Source organism: Ctenocephalides felis, unplaced genomic scaffold (genome assembly GCF_003426905.1).
Source record: "Ctenocephalides felis isolate EL2017-DRISC unplaced genomic scaffold, ASM342690v1 CF-g0.4_SCAFFOLD_03572, whole genome shotgun sequence".
NCBI lineage: Eukaryota > Metazoa > Arthropoda > Insecta > Siphonaptera > Pulicidae > Ctenocephalides > Ctenocephalides felis.
Window position 1 is genome coordinate 38,246,898 of NW_020539726.1, and position 15,571 is coordinate 38,262,468.

Genomic DNA, 15,571 nt, shown 5'->3' on the forward strand with positions numbered 1-15,571 from the left:
ATTTTTATGAAACTTATTTTATTTTTATCAAATTACAGTCACATATTTATGAACTTTATACCATTTCTATAACATTTATGCAATTTTTGTGACTTTTATACAATCTTTTTTAGGCATTTTATTTGGGGATAATAATAAGAAAAAATTCAATTCCATAATTAGAAGAATAAAACAGCAAATAAAACTTAGTCATTTTTTAAACTAATGGTGCATGATCCAAAATGCTTTCAGGAAACTCTTCTTCTAATAGACAAAACCCATTTGTGTTTTGAAATTTCTAATGAATGAAAATTGTTAAAAAAAAGTTCTTATATTTTGTATACAGGCACAAAACAAATACACTACTAGTTTACAATTTTTTTATATCACAAAACTAAGAGTGTGGTTTAGTGCGTGTGTGGTCATAATTGCACAAATGCAATCATATCAAAAACTGCATAAAAAAACAAACAAAAAATAAATACATTAGTAGGATGTTCCATGTTACACCTCTTGCAAATTATAATTAAAGTAAAGTCGACACACAAAGTGTCGTATATATAAAAACCTAAGTCATTTATTCAATTTTAATATATAAAATAATTATATCACGAACTTTTTATCATATCTTTCTTATATAATAACTTTTTCATTCCTTTTTGGTCCTCACTAATTCTTTTGACAAATTCCACAGGCCAAAATTGCAGCAATTAATTATTCATAAATTTTATTTCGACATGTCGCATATTTAATATTTTATTTTTGATAATTTGATTTTTGTCATAAGACTTATGTATCATGTCCGAGGCGGCGCGCGTCTCTTACAAAGAGAAGAATAGACAGGGCGCTGGTAGGATAAAGGTGAAGAATTGGAAAAAAAATCTGCATTGAAGAGAGTTGTTTGAATTTAGTGTAAATTTAGTCGATCGATAAACAAAGGGTTGGTTTGAACTTTAACTTTGGTCATTTACTTTCTATTAAGCAATTTTCTTCTTCCAGTTTTCTACTATTCTTACAAGTAATTTCCTTGCAACATATTTGATTTATTTTAAGTTTGAGGTTATATGTGCACAGTTTACATACGTATGTGTGTCTAAGTACATATGTCTACCCTATTTATATTTCCGTTGCCCTATGGGCATGTCGTCGGTCCTTCGCAGAAGGATTTTCTGCCTTTCAAGTCCTCCTCGACTTCAACTTTAATTTCGCGTATTTTATTTTAAAGTGCATGTGCATGCGCCAAGGGCGATTTACTTTACTACCTACTGAAAGCGGAGAAGAAAAGGAAACAGGGTTGGAAAAGTTAGAATAGAAGATAGAATAAACTTGAGTAAGTTTTTGAATTTTGTAAAAATTTTGTTACTTTTGCACTTGGCTATTATTTAAAATACAGATTACTACTCGACCGGTTGTTGTTTGAAACTAATTTTCACCCATAAGCAATTTCTACTGAATCTATGGCATTTTTATTAAATTTATGCTATTTCATCAAATTAGTAAAAATATATTAACAATCGTGCCATTTTGTAAGCTCTACATAATTTTATTAAATTTGTGCAATTTTTATGGCATTTTATTTAAATTGATGCTATTTTTATGAAAACTATGCCATTTTTGAAAAAAAAACTATCTTGAATGTAATTGATGCCATTTTTATGTTTTTATAAAATGTATTATGCTATTTTCATCAGATTAGTAAAATTTTTATACGCTTTACCCAATTGTATTTTATGCCCTTTTCAGAAAATGTATGCAAATTTCATCAAATTAGTAAATTTTTATAACATTTGTGCCGCTTTTATTTGGTTTACGAAATTTCATTAAAATTTCTAGTCAAATTTATTTTAACATATATGTCATTTTATGTGCTTAATTGTGCAATTTTTATAAAAATTATGTGATTAGTATCAAGTTTACAATTTATTTCGATTTTATCAAGTTATCAAAATATGTATAAAATTTATGCCATTGGTAATGAATTTATGCCATTTTTGTCTAATTAGTGAGGTTTTCATAACCATTTATGCCGTTTTTTAAATGCTTTACGCACCTGATATTATGTTTGATATTTATTTTTATTTATAACGTTTATGCCATTTTTGTCATATTAGTGAAATTTTTGAAACGTTTATGCCGTTTTGCTTTACAAAATCTTTCTAAAATAATTGTCATTTTTATAAAATTTATACTATTTTAACAAAATTAGCAACAATTTTATATTTTTTATGCCATTTTCATCCAATTTATAGAACTTTTATGAAAATTATGCCGTTACAAATATTGTAAATTTATGGCATTTTTATAAAACTCTTGCCAAATTTATCTAATTTTAGAACTTTTACGAAGTTTATGCCATTACAAATATTATGAATTTTTATAAAATGTATGCCATATTTATCAATTTAGTAAAATTTCTATTACATTTCTATTACATTTTTATATAATTTATGCCATTTTTATCAAATTGTTGAAATTTCTATTACAATTATGCCATTTTTGTATGCAATTCATGCAATTGATATCAAATGTATGCCATTTTTATAAAATCTATACAGTCTTAATCAACCTCAATAAAACTTCTCTAAAATCTATGCCATTTTCATATGCTTTAAACGATTTCTGTAAAATTTATGCCATTTTTTAAATTTCTATTACATTTATGCCATTTTTACACAATTTATGTCAGTTTCGTCCAATTTGAAAAACTATTACAGAGTTTATGCTTTAAACTTATGCCATTTTCATCAAATCAGTAAATAATGCCATTTTTATGAGCTTTATGCAATTGATATCAAATGTATGCCATTTTTATAAAATCTATACAGTCTTAATCAACCTCAATAAAACTTCTCTAAAATTTATGCCATTTTCATATGCTTTAAACGATTTCTGTAAAATTTATGCCATTTTTATAAAATTTCTATTACATTTTTGCCATTTTTACACAATTTATGTCAGTTTCATACAATTTATAGAACTATTACAAAGTTTAGGTCAATAACTATTGTGAATTTATGCATTTTCTTTCTTAAATTTATGCCATATTTATCAACTCAGTGAAATTTGTATATAGGCATTTTTATCTATGAAGTTTATGCCATTTCTAAAAGCTTCACGCAATTAATATTAAATTTATGCCATTGTTATAAAATCTGTACTATTTCCATCAAAATTAATAAAACTTTTATAAAATTTATACAATTTTTATATATTAAACAATTTCGATTAAATTTATGCCATGTTTATAAAATTTAACTAATTTTCATGAACTATCACAATATTTTTAACATTTATGTCATTTCCATCAATAAAATGAAATTTTTATAACATCCATACTATTTTATAAGCTTTATGCAAATTTTATTAAATTAATGCCATTTTTTATAAACTTTACGAAATTTTCATCATAGTTTGCTTAATTTAAATTTTTTTCATAAAATCTATACAATTGTTATCAAATTAATAAAATTTTCATAAAATTTATGCCATTTTTATCTACTTTACGATATTTTTATTAAATTTATGCAATTTTTTATAAAATTTACGAAATTTCGATCATAGTTTGCTTATCCTTTATCTCATGTATTTGGTTGTCAAATATCTCCCTTCCGCTTTTTTGCTATTGGTTTATAATACAAAAAGGCGGAAGGGAGATATTTGACAACCTAATATTTCAGTAGGAATCTCTTATTTTTATCTTTAAGATTCATATTAAATTTTTGTCAGTAAAAACATGTCTGTTTATAAATGATGATTTTTATGTTAACCAGATTTTATTAATAGTTTCCAACCCCTGTCTCCGTTAGTAGAAAAAAGACACCCATTGTTTGCGCACAGGGCGTACGCACATATGACACACACTCACGCACATATACGCACATACGGTATTTGTTTGTTTACGTTTATTTTTCTTTGTAGTTTCGTCTTTTGATTTTTCTTTAGTCTTTTTTTGTCACAGAGAGAGCAGGGAACACGTGTATGTATAAATAACATGATAATGTAATGTAGTCGCATGCACACCTCTTTCCCCTAGACGACGACTCCATTCAATTGTAAAGAAAAAAAAAATATTGGGAGGAACGTTTAAAATCAACAGCTGTCGTGAATTGTAATTGAAACTTGAATTTTAATTTGTATGTAGGTGGTCATGACTAATTTATCCAGGGCAGGTGGCGAAGATGGCGAATTGTGCTTGCTGAAGTCCTTCGGAAATTTTAATACAAACTAATATTTGTGGTAGATGTGTTAAATTGTGGTTTAACCAAATTATTTGTACATAAGTGTCTCTTGATATGAACTGGAGTTACTCAGGGTAGGATGCAAGGGCGTCTTGTAAAATAAATAATATTTTCAAGATGTGTGTGGTGTATCTCTTGTACAAATTAAAACTCTATGTTAACGAAAGGGACTCTACTGACGAGCAAACTAAATACCAATGTCAACAAAAGGGGCTCTACTGACGAGCAAACTTAAAAAAAATATCAGTGTTGAAAAAGGACTCTACTGACGAGCAAACTAAAGAAAAAATTTATTAGCGTTTATAAAAGGATTCTACTGACGAGCAAACTAGAGATACTTTATTATCAGTGTTCAGAAAGGGACTCTACTGACGAGCTAACTAAATAAAAATCAGTGTTGAAAAAAGAACTCTACTGACAAGCAAAAGAGAGAAAAATTTATTTGTATTAAGACAAGGACTCTACAGACCAGCTAACTGAAAAAGAAATGGGCAATGTTAACAAGAGGGACTCTACTGACGATCAAACTAAAGAAAAAATTATCAGTGTTGAGAAAGGGACTCTACTGACGAGCCAAGTAAAAAAGAATTTATCAATATTAACAAATGAGACTCTACTGACCAGCTAACTGAAAAAGAAATGAGCAATGTTGACAAAAGGGACTATACTGATGAGCAACCTAAAAAAATCTGTGTTGAAAAAAGGGCTCTACGGATGAGCAAAGTGAAAAAAGGACTCTACTGACGAGCCAACTAAAAAAGAATATATCAATATAAACAAAAGAAACTCTACTGAAGAGCAAACTGAAATAGAAATGAACAATAGTTAACTCTACTGACGAGCAAACTAAAAAATAATATTTACAAAAGGGACTCTATCGACGAGCAAACTAAATAAAAATCAGTGTTAACAAAAGGGACTCTACTGACGAGCAAACTAAACAATTCCAAACATTTTTAGACATTTTTGTAAACTTTATAACAGTAAAATAAGTTCTTTTAGTAATTTTATCACAAATATTCTTAGACAATTTACAATATTTTCAGATAGTTTATAATATTTTTGAGAAGTTTGCAGCAACTTTTCTAATATAAATAGAACGTTTTCTGAAGACAGTACTAATTAAATTAGTAATAACTTTTAATAGATATATCTTATTTTAAATGTAATAATATAAATTACTTATTAACGATATTAACTATTTAATAATTAATACTCTTATTGTTTTACTTCCATGCATATTAGTTCCAATTTCTATATCTACATGAGATATTATATCTGCCAGTATGTCGAATAAAATATTAATGTACTAATAAATGAATAAGGAACAATTAATTTTTGACCATTTATTTAATGGAATTAAATGGTATGAAATGTATTGTGAATTGTCTCTGTCCTTTCCGAATAAAATCAGTAAAATTTGAAAACAAAATTAAATTAATTTTTCTTTCTCTTTAAATTTGTCCTTGAAATTTTACTCGCAGATCTCTCCCATTTTTCGATTATTCGAAATCGACGCCTAAAAAGTTATACTCCTCAAAGCACTAATTTTTAGTTTGTTATAATAGACCGCGCTCTTAGGACATACACCGTGTATGTCTTAATGATTTATACATATCTCTAAGTTCATACACCTAGCGTCCCTTAAGAAGTTTTACTTCAAAACCCACTAATAACTTTAATTCTAGCCAAAACCATATGTTGTTTCATCTTATCTATCCATCGTCATCATCTGCCTTTTCACTTAATAAATCAAAACGAGAATCTAAAGATTGTTATCTGTGAGGTTTACACGTGTTTTAAGATTATTTAACATGTCTTTTAACTCTTCTTCTTGTTCTTCAAAGTCTTCTTTATCTTCTTTTTGTCTTCGTCGTCATTTCGGTGTCTCTGTAATAATTCGTCTTGAGCAGATCTTGATAAGATCAAGAAGACCCGAAGAGATATCATTGGAGAGACGACAAGCACCAGATGACGAATTTAAAATATTTTATACAGGGGTTGGAAACAATTATTAGTCTTATGTCAAGTTGCATGTATTTACTTATATGAGTACTTATACTTATACCAATTTTGTAACTTTTGTGCATTTTTTATAAAATATATGCCATTTCTATAACAATTATGCCATTTTGATAACATCCATGCCATTATTAAAAATGTTATGCTTTTTTTATGAAAGTTATGTAATTTCTATAACATATATTCGTGTCATTTTCATGAAATTTGTGCCATTTTCATGAAGTTCGTTCTATTTTTAAAACATATATGCCATTTTTATTAAATTTATCTCATCTTTATACAATTTGTCTCATTTTTAAAACATGTGTGCCATTTTTATGGAATTTATGCCATATTTATAAAATTTATGTCACTTTAATTGAATTTATGCCATAATCATAAAATTTCAGTAATAAAAGACGAATAAAAAACAAGGGTTGAAAACATTTTTTGGCCTTATGCAAGTTGCATAAACTCTATTATGTGAGTAAATAATGAACTAATTAGTCCATAAGAATTCAGATTAGAAAATAAACTGTGTAGGTCTGAAAAGTGCGGTTCATTACCCTAACTTGAATTTTTTTTTAGTTGATCCAGTTTTTGTAGGCCTATAATATTTTAAGATGTCTATTAACTCTTTTAAATAAAAATGTAAAAAAAATTCACAAATTAATTACGATGGCGTCCGAAAATTTTAGAATTTTACCGACATATTTATAACAGCTCGTCAGTAGAGTTTTCTTTCAAAATTTAATATCGAATCGAATATAGAAAAACACAGCTTTTTATAAAAAAACAGTATTTTTCATTTTTGGTCATTTTAGAAATTTGAATCATAAAACGTGTTTTGTTTATTCGTTAGTAGTGATCTTTTTCCTAATTTTGATGATTTTTGTCAGTTTGCTCGTCAGTAGAATTCTTTTTCCTAAATATGTAAGCTTGTTAGTAGAGTTTTTTTCCTAATTTTGATGATTTTTGTCAGTTTGGTCATCAGTAGAGTTCTTTTTCCTAATGTCGATATTATTTTTATTAATTTGCTCGTCAGTAGAGTTATTTTTCCTAACGTTGATGATATTTTTTTCAGTTTGCTCGTCAGTAAAGTTCATTTTCTTAATGGTGATAACATTTTTTTCAGTTTGCTCGTCAGTAGAGTTCTTTTCCTAACGTTGATGACATTTTTTTGGTTTGCTCGTCAGTAGAGTTCCTTATTCAAATATTAATCATAATTTTTTAAGCTTGCTCGCCAGTAGAGTTTTTTTTCTTAATTTTGATGATTTTTTCCAGTTTGTTCGTCAGTACAGTTCTTTTTCCTAATTTTGATGATTTTTTATGTTTGCTCGTCAGTAAAGTTTCTTTCCCAAATGTTGATGATATTTTTTTCGGTTTGTTCGTCAGTAGAGTTCTTTTTCTTAACGTTGATGATATTTTTTTCAGTTTGCTCGTCAGTAGAGTTCCTTTTCTTAATTTTGATGATTTTTTTAAGTTTGCTCGTCGGTAGAGTTTCTTTCCCAAATGTCGATAATATTTTTTTCAGTTTGGTCGTTAGGAGAGTTCCTTTTCTTAATTTTGATGTTTTTTTTTTAGTTTGCTCGTCAGTAGTATTCTTTTTCCTAATTTTGATGATTTGTGTCAGTTTGCTCGTCAGTAGAGTTCCTTTTCTTAATGTCGAGTAGAGTTTACTCGTCAATAGAGTTCTTTTTATTCATTGACATTATTTTTTAATTTGCTTGTCAGTTAGAGTTCCTTCTTTTAAAAATGATAATTTTTAATTAAAATTTTTATTTAAATGATGATTTGTTAATGAATTTTTTTCAGTTTACTTGATGAAAGAAACTTTTTTTCAAATCATCGGTCTCAGTAACTAATATTATTTTTATTATTGGCTCAATTTAAATTCATTGCACCATTTTTATTTTGTTTGCTCATCAGTAGAGTCCCTTTTCTTAAAAAAATATTTTATTCTAGTAGAGTCCATTTTTTGTTAAAATATCTTTGATCAAACGTATATTATTTTTATTTTTTCTGTTTCCAATATTATTGTATTTCACCTTTTCAGTCAGTTTGTTAGTCAGCAGAGTCTCTTTATCATAACATCGATATTTTTTCCAATTTGCTTGTCAGTAGAGTCCTCTTTCTGAATATCAAATTTTAATCCTTGATGGAATCAAATATTTTTGATATTAAGTCAGATACAATTTTAAAAATATGTAAAATTAGATATGCATTAGTTTAATCTTCAATTTATTTAGTCAGTAGAGTCCTTTCTTTTATCTTAATCATTAGCTAATGATAGAATTGATTGAGTTATACGAATGAAATATTTTTCAGATTTTAAGTTATAGAATGTAATATTTTTAAGATTTTTCCTATTTTAATTAGTATTACATTGTACCATCTTTAATCTATTTGCTCGTTAGTAGAGTCTGTTCAGTCAAAAATGATTTTATTTTATTCTCAGTTTGCTCGTCAGTACAGTTCTTTTTGTTCAAAACAAGATGTCAAATATTTGATTGAAACAGGATACTTTGGTAAAAATTTTAAATATATACATCGGCCCATTGCTTGTTCGTCGGTAGAGTTTGATTTTTTATATTGACAATCTTTTTCTTTAGTTTATTGGTTAGTAAAAGTCCTTTTTATAAACATTAACATCAACGTGATGTTTGGTAAATGATATCTGGTCATTTTTTACTATTTCAATCGTGAGACGTAACTTTGGACTATTATTTTCCTCGTCAAGTAGAGTCCTTTTCTTACAATTTGTTGTCATTAAATTTTATTTTGTACCACAGTGCTGATTTTGCAACGAGTTTTTTTAATATTGTCTCCTTCCCTAATATACTTTCACCATTAATTACTAAAAATATAATATTACCGAAAAATCGATTACTTTGGCATTAATTGCTTTCCATTTTCTTCCTCTAAGTGAAACGGCAATTTCGTTAAGACCACCTTCGTATTTAAATTACAATATAGCAAGTCGTTACCGTAATTAGAAACGACTCTGGTGATCGTCGAAGGAATCGGAAACGATTATAGGAGAAAAACGATAATTGTGGGAGGACATTTTTAGAAAAAGGTGGAGTTACCCAAAATGCATTGGATTTGATATGGTTGTTTAGAGAAAAGGACTCTACTGACGAGCAAACTAAACCAAATGTGTCAATGTTAAGAAAAGGGACACTACTGACGAGCAAATTGAGTCTTGTTTCTATCAAAAGCAAACTAATAAAATAGTACAATTAGTAATATAGATTATAAAAAAGAAACTTTACTGCCGAGCAAACTTAAGAAAAATATTATTTCTTTTTAAAAAAGGACTCTACTGACGAGCAAATTAAGCAAGAAATTGAGTAAAAAGAAAAATATTATCATTATAAAAATTATCAATCTCAATAAAAAGAACTCTACTGACGAGCAAACTGATAAGTAGTGTTAATGTTAACAAAGGCACTCTACTAACAAGCAAACTAACTAAAGATATTGCTTGCAATTGATGATTAAATACTAGGATTTCCACAATTAGATCAGAAAAGTAGACTTTGAAAAAAAAATAATGAGAAAAAGGACTCTACTGACGAGCAAGCTCATGTAAAATCTGAGATAATTTTACATTTTAAGCGGAAGACTTTCATTTTGAAAAAGAGCAAACTTAAAATATCATCAATATTGAAAAAGACTATACTGATGAGCAAACCAAAATTAAAATTAATGAAAAAATAGACTCTACTGACGAGTAAACCGAAAAAAACAATTATCAATGTTAAGAAAATAGGCTCTACTGAAAGAAAAACTGACTAAATTGAAGATTTTTTTATCGATGTTAAGATTAGGGACTCTACTGACGAGCAAACTGTAAAAGAAATGATCGATTTTAGGAAAAGAAACTCTACTAATCAGCAAACTAAAAATAATGCCAATCTTAAGAAAAGGGCCTCTACTGACGAGCAAACTAAAAATATTATCAATATTAAGAAAGCGGACTCTACTGATGAAATTGTAAAATATCAAAATCAAATCAAATTGTAAACTCTACTGACGAGCAAAAATGATCAATATTAAGAAAAGGGACTAAAACTGTAAAAGAAATGATCAATGTTAACGAAAGGCACTCTACTGATGAGCAAATTGTAAAATATTATCAATGTTAAAAAAAGGAACTCTACTGACAAACAAACCAATATTATCGATCAAGGTCAAAATGATCAAATTTGAGAAATAGGACTCTACTGACAAGCAAACTGCAAAAAACAAATTGTTCCAAAATACCGATAATTAAAACTAGACAAAAATTTGAGTCATTCGACTAATAATTTGATAATAATGTCAGGGTAAAGAACTCTACTGACGAGCAAATTCAAGTAAAAATTAACGAAGTTAAGAAAAGGGACTCTACTGACGAGCAAACGTAAATTTAACCAAATTATAAATATATTTATTGATTTGACACAGATATTGGGAAAAAGAATTCTACTGACGAGTAAGTAAAAAAATATAATCAAATTTAAGAAAAAAGAACTCTACTGACGATTAAACAACAATTGACCAAATATCAAAACTATTGCCTTTGATTTGGTATCGAACTCTACTGACGAGCAAACTGAATAATTAAAACGATAATCTAAATTAAAACTAATATTAAAACTTTTAATCTAATATTAAAACTATTACTTTTTATTGGTGATATCATATAAACGTTAAGAAAAAGAACTCTACTGACGAGCATATAAAAAAACTCAAAATTAGTTTTGAGAATGATAAATATGAAATTAAAAAAAAAAGATTATACTAACGAGCAAATTGAAGCAAAAGATATCAGGGCTAAGAAAAGGGACTCTACTGACGAGCAAACTTAAATGTATTTTGGGTAAAAAATCGACTCTACTGACGAGCAAACTGAATATACACAGTTCAATGTTATATGAATTAAAACTGAAAATACCAAAAATATTAGTTTTGATGAAATATTACTCTTCATCGATGTCGGGGAAAGGAGACTCTACTGACTAGTAAATCAATAAATGAAAAAGTGGGATCACTAGGTTTAAAATTACAACAAGGTACAAAACAAATACCAAAAATATTACCTTTTACACAAAAAAAAAATTGGTATCAAGAAAGGGGCATCTACTGATGAGCAACCCTTAAAAAATGGTCGATGTTAAGAAAGAGGACTTCACTGACGAAAAACCTGATTAATAAAAATTATGTAATGGCAATTAATTAAAATTTAAAAAAAACTTATTTCTGATAATAGGCTTGATATATATTTTTTTAGAAAGAACACTACTGACAAGCCAACAAAAATATACTAAGGGACTCTACTGACGACCAACAAAATGTAATAAATATATTTCAAATGTATTCCATTCGATCAAAGATTTGACTCAATTATGTAACTATAACGTAACATTTGATTTCTTAACAGTTTCGATATTTTTTTTATTTGTAAGTTTAATTAGTAGTCGGTTTAATTTATGTTTAATTGCAAATTGCAAATTGCAAACAGAAGCAATGCGAATTTGCAAATCGATTCGTTTTGCGAAATCTGCCGACGACGGACGATCTTCGCGGTTAATTTAAATATACATTTATATATTAGTATATATATATATATATATATATATATGTGTATATATACTAGCTGACCGGCAAACATGGTTTTACCATAAAAAATATTTCTAATCTAATACACTCGGTTCAAGTCATTTAGAAGTTAAAAAAGAGGATACACTACTAGACGATACACCAGGGATACTCGGCTCGAATCCTGGCACTGACATAAAATTATCATTTGATTTTTTGTGTTGAAATTAAGTAGAATTCAAATTGTATATTTGAAATTATTGATAGAATAGATTTAGAAGTTATAAAAAAAGAGAATAGCTCAGTCAGTAGCATGCCCGACTCACACGTCAGGGATACTCAGTTCGAGTCCTGGTACTGACATAAAATTGTCATTTGATTTGTTGCATTGAAATTAAGTAGAAATTAAATTTATGATGTGAAATAAAATCAAAAGTTAGAAAAAAAAGAAATAGCTCAGTCAGTAACGTGTCCGACTAACACGCCGGGGTTACTGTGTTCGAGTCATGGCACTGACATATAATACATTAATGAATAGTAAAAGTACAAACTTCTTACAAGTAGCGGCAATAGCTCAGTCAGTATGGCGCCCGACTTACACGCTAGGGTTATCGGTTCGAGTCTTGGCACTTACATAGTATCGTCGTTTGATTTGTTGCAATCAAGTAAAAATAGAATTGTTGATTTGAAATATAATATAATTAGAAATTATAAGAAGACTGACTAACACGTCAGGGACAATCACTGACATAAAATTGTCATTTGTTTTGCTAAAAGTAGAATTTGAATCGTTGATTTGAGATAGAATGAAACTAGGTGGTAACTAGGGGGTACTAGGTTCGAGTCTTGGCATTGAGAGAATTATCAATTAACAAAAATTAAACAAATCGATTCATAATTTACAAAGTCCAAAAAATATTATAAATCACAATTTACAGTTTAAATATTACATAAGTCAATTCAGAAAGAAAGTGGCAGCTCAAAAAAATTAATATTTAAAAAAAAATGGAATAAGTGGTTTATTTTTAAAAAACGACAAATTTTGCAATGTACTCTTATATTGAAAACTTTATTTTAAAAATTGCATTTATTTTTTTATTAATATATTTTTAAAAAAGGAATAATTTCTGAATAATATTATTGTTATATTGATCGATTGTGTATCAGCTTCAAATTTTAATAAAAGCCACAGCAAATCGTGGCCGGGCACGCTAGTATATATATATATATATATATATATATATATATATATATATATATATATATATATATATATATACATATACAAATCCAGCTTTATATTCATTTCAATGTAAAAACATAAATTGAACACAAAGTCGATGGAATTATTTCGCATTCAATAAATTGCCTCGCATCCCTTATTTAAATCACAAAAACCCTTTTATAAATATATAATGCATTTATGTATATACAAATATAAATGTATATATATATATATATATTATATATATACAAAATATTCGATCTCAATAAAGCAATTTACATTATTTTCATGATTCATTTTATATGAATTCGTTTATTCATTATTTGGTTTATGGCCTTCCAGCACGTCATCATGAATTTGTATATATATTTATATTTATATATATATATATATATATATATATATATTTTGTATGATTCTGAATTTGATGTTGATATATGTATTAACAAAGTCTAATAATCGGGCATAACATCAATAAAAAACATGAATTTCTTTCAAAAATTTATTTTAAATCCATACGTTTCGGCTATAATCCTAGCCTTCATAAAACAATAAAAGCGTTCGCGCAAAGGATTTACGATTTGTTCCACACATGTGCAGAATCTTGGTAAAAATATTTTTTAAAAAAAATGTCTTTCTCCATTACATCTTCAACCAGTCTACGAATAACACACTATCCATTTGTGATTTTTTCAAATCAGTATTTTGTGAAAATATTGTGTAATTTCAAGTTAATGTTTATATACATAGTGTAGTGCATTACCATATCCTAATATCATGGATTATTAAAATTTCCAATTTAAACACTAAGATCAACTAATTGTAAGTACTAATTACTATTTTATTTTTTCTTTTCACTCCAATTCAATTTTAGTTTTTAATTTTATTTTAGTTTCCACTGAATGAAGGCTAAAATTATAACTGAAACGTATGGATTTAAAATAAATTTTTGAAAGAAATTCATGTTTTTTATTGATGTTATGCCCGATTATTAGACTTTGTTAATATATATATATATATATAAACATATATAAATCACATACAATTATTTACTATTTTTTATATATTATATCTCTTAAACCAAAAATGTATACATATTATTAAAATCTTTATAAAATATCTGATAATTTGATGTCCATTTGTCTAATTATTATTTATGACCGCTAAATCGCACAATTTTTTTAGTTGATCTACAAAACTGCTGGACCTGCCTTTCCAAAAATTTAACCTGTTTAACTAATAAATTAGTTAAATTGTGAACTTTCATAACTGAAACGCTTTTCCAATTTCGGTGTCAAACGATTCAGAATGACTTGGAATATCAAGAAAACATAAAATTCATCAAAAGGTAAATATCATTAAAACCAACATCACATTGTCTTAAAAAATGTATTTAATTTTGATTGACAATAAAAGTATGCAAAAAAAAAGGTAAATATCGTTTTTAGCATAGTACTACGTTTTATGTCCATTTGTCTAATTATTATTTTTGACCGCTAAATCGCATTTTTTTACACTTTTTTTAGTTGATCTCCAAAACTTCTGGACCTACCTTTCCAAAAATTTAACCTGTTCAACTAATAAATTAGTTGATTAGTTGAAAATTGTGAACTTTCATAACTAAAGGGCTTTTTCAATTTCGGTGTCAAACGATTCAGAATGACTCAGAATATCAAGAAAACATAAACTTCATCAGAAGGTAAATATTGGTTTTTAATATAATATTATCTTTTATACTTTTTTATCATTATGTTTATTTTTTTGCCACTAAAAATGACTCAAATTAAGGCTCGAAACGTATGTGGATTTACTAATGGGCATTTGTAGGTTATAAAAAGTTGGAACTAAACTTCCTGTAGGGTGAGTTCTAGTAATTGTTCAAAAATCAAAAATGAAAATTTTTACGTTTTGAAGAATTCTGAACATTTTATCATACCTTAAAAAAGGGATGCGTGTGTGTGTATGTGTGTGCGGATACATTGTTAACGATTTTGGGAATACGGATCAACCGATTCGAATGATTCAAAATACATTCGATTCCTATTGATAAGGAGATGTGCTAATTAGTTTTTGGCAAAGGCAGGTCTAGCCGTTTAGGAGATACGGAACAAAGAGTGCAGAAAATAGAAATCGAGTTTTTGAGAGAACGGAGCATCCGATTTGAATAATTCAACAAACATTTTATTTGTATTGTCTAAATAAAGAACTGATGAAATTTTTGGGAAGACAGGTCCAGCGGTTATGGACTCTCATAAAAAAAGTTAAAAAATTGCACATTTGGCGGTCAAAATATTTTAGGACATATGCACATCAAAGTATCAGATATTTTATAGAGATTTTAATAATGTGTACACATTTTGTGTAATTTTTTTTTGGGTTCCGTACCAATATTTTCAATTTTAAAATTCACGTATATAGTTGAAACAAATGTTTCGCCAGTATGGAATAACCGATTTGTGTGATTGAAAAATCATTCGGTTCGTACTCGATCGCGAGGCGTTTTTGCAAAAGGCAATTTTGCCGTTTCGGAGGTACGGAGCGC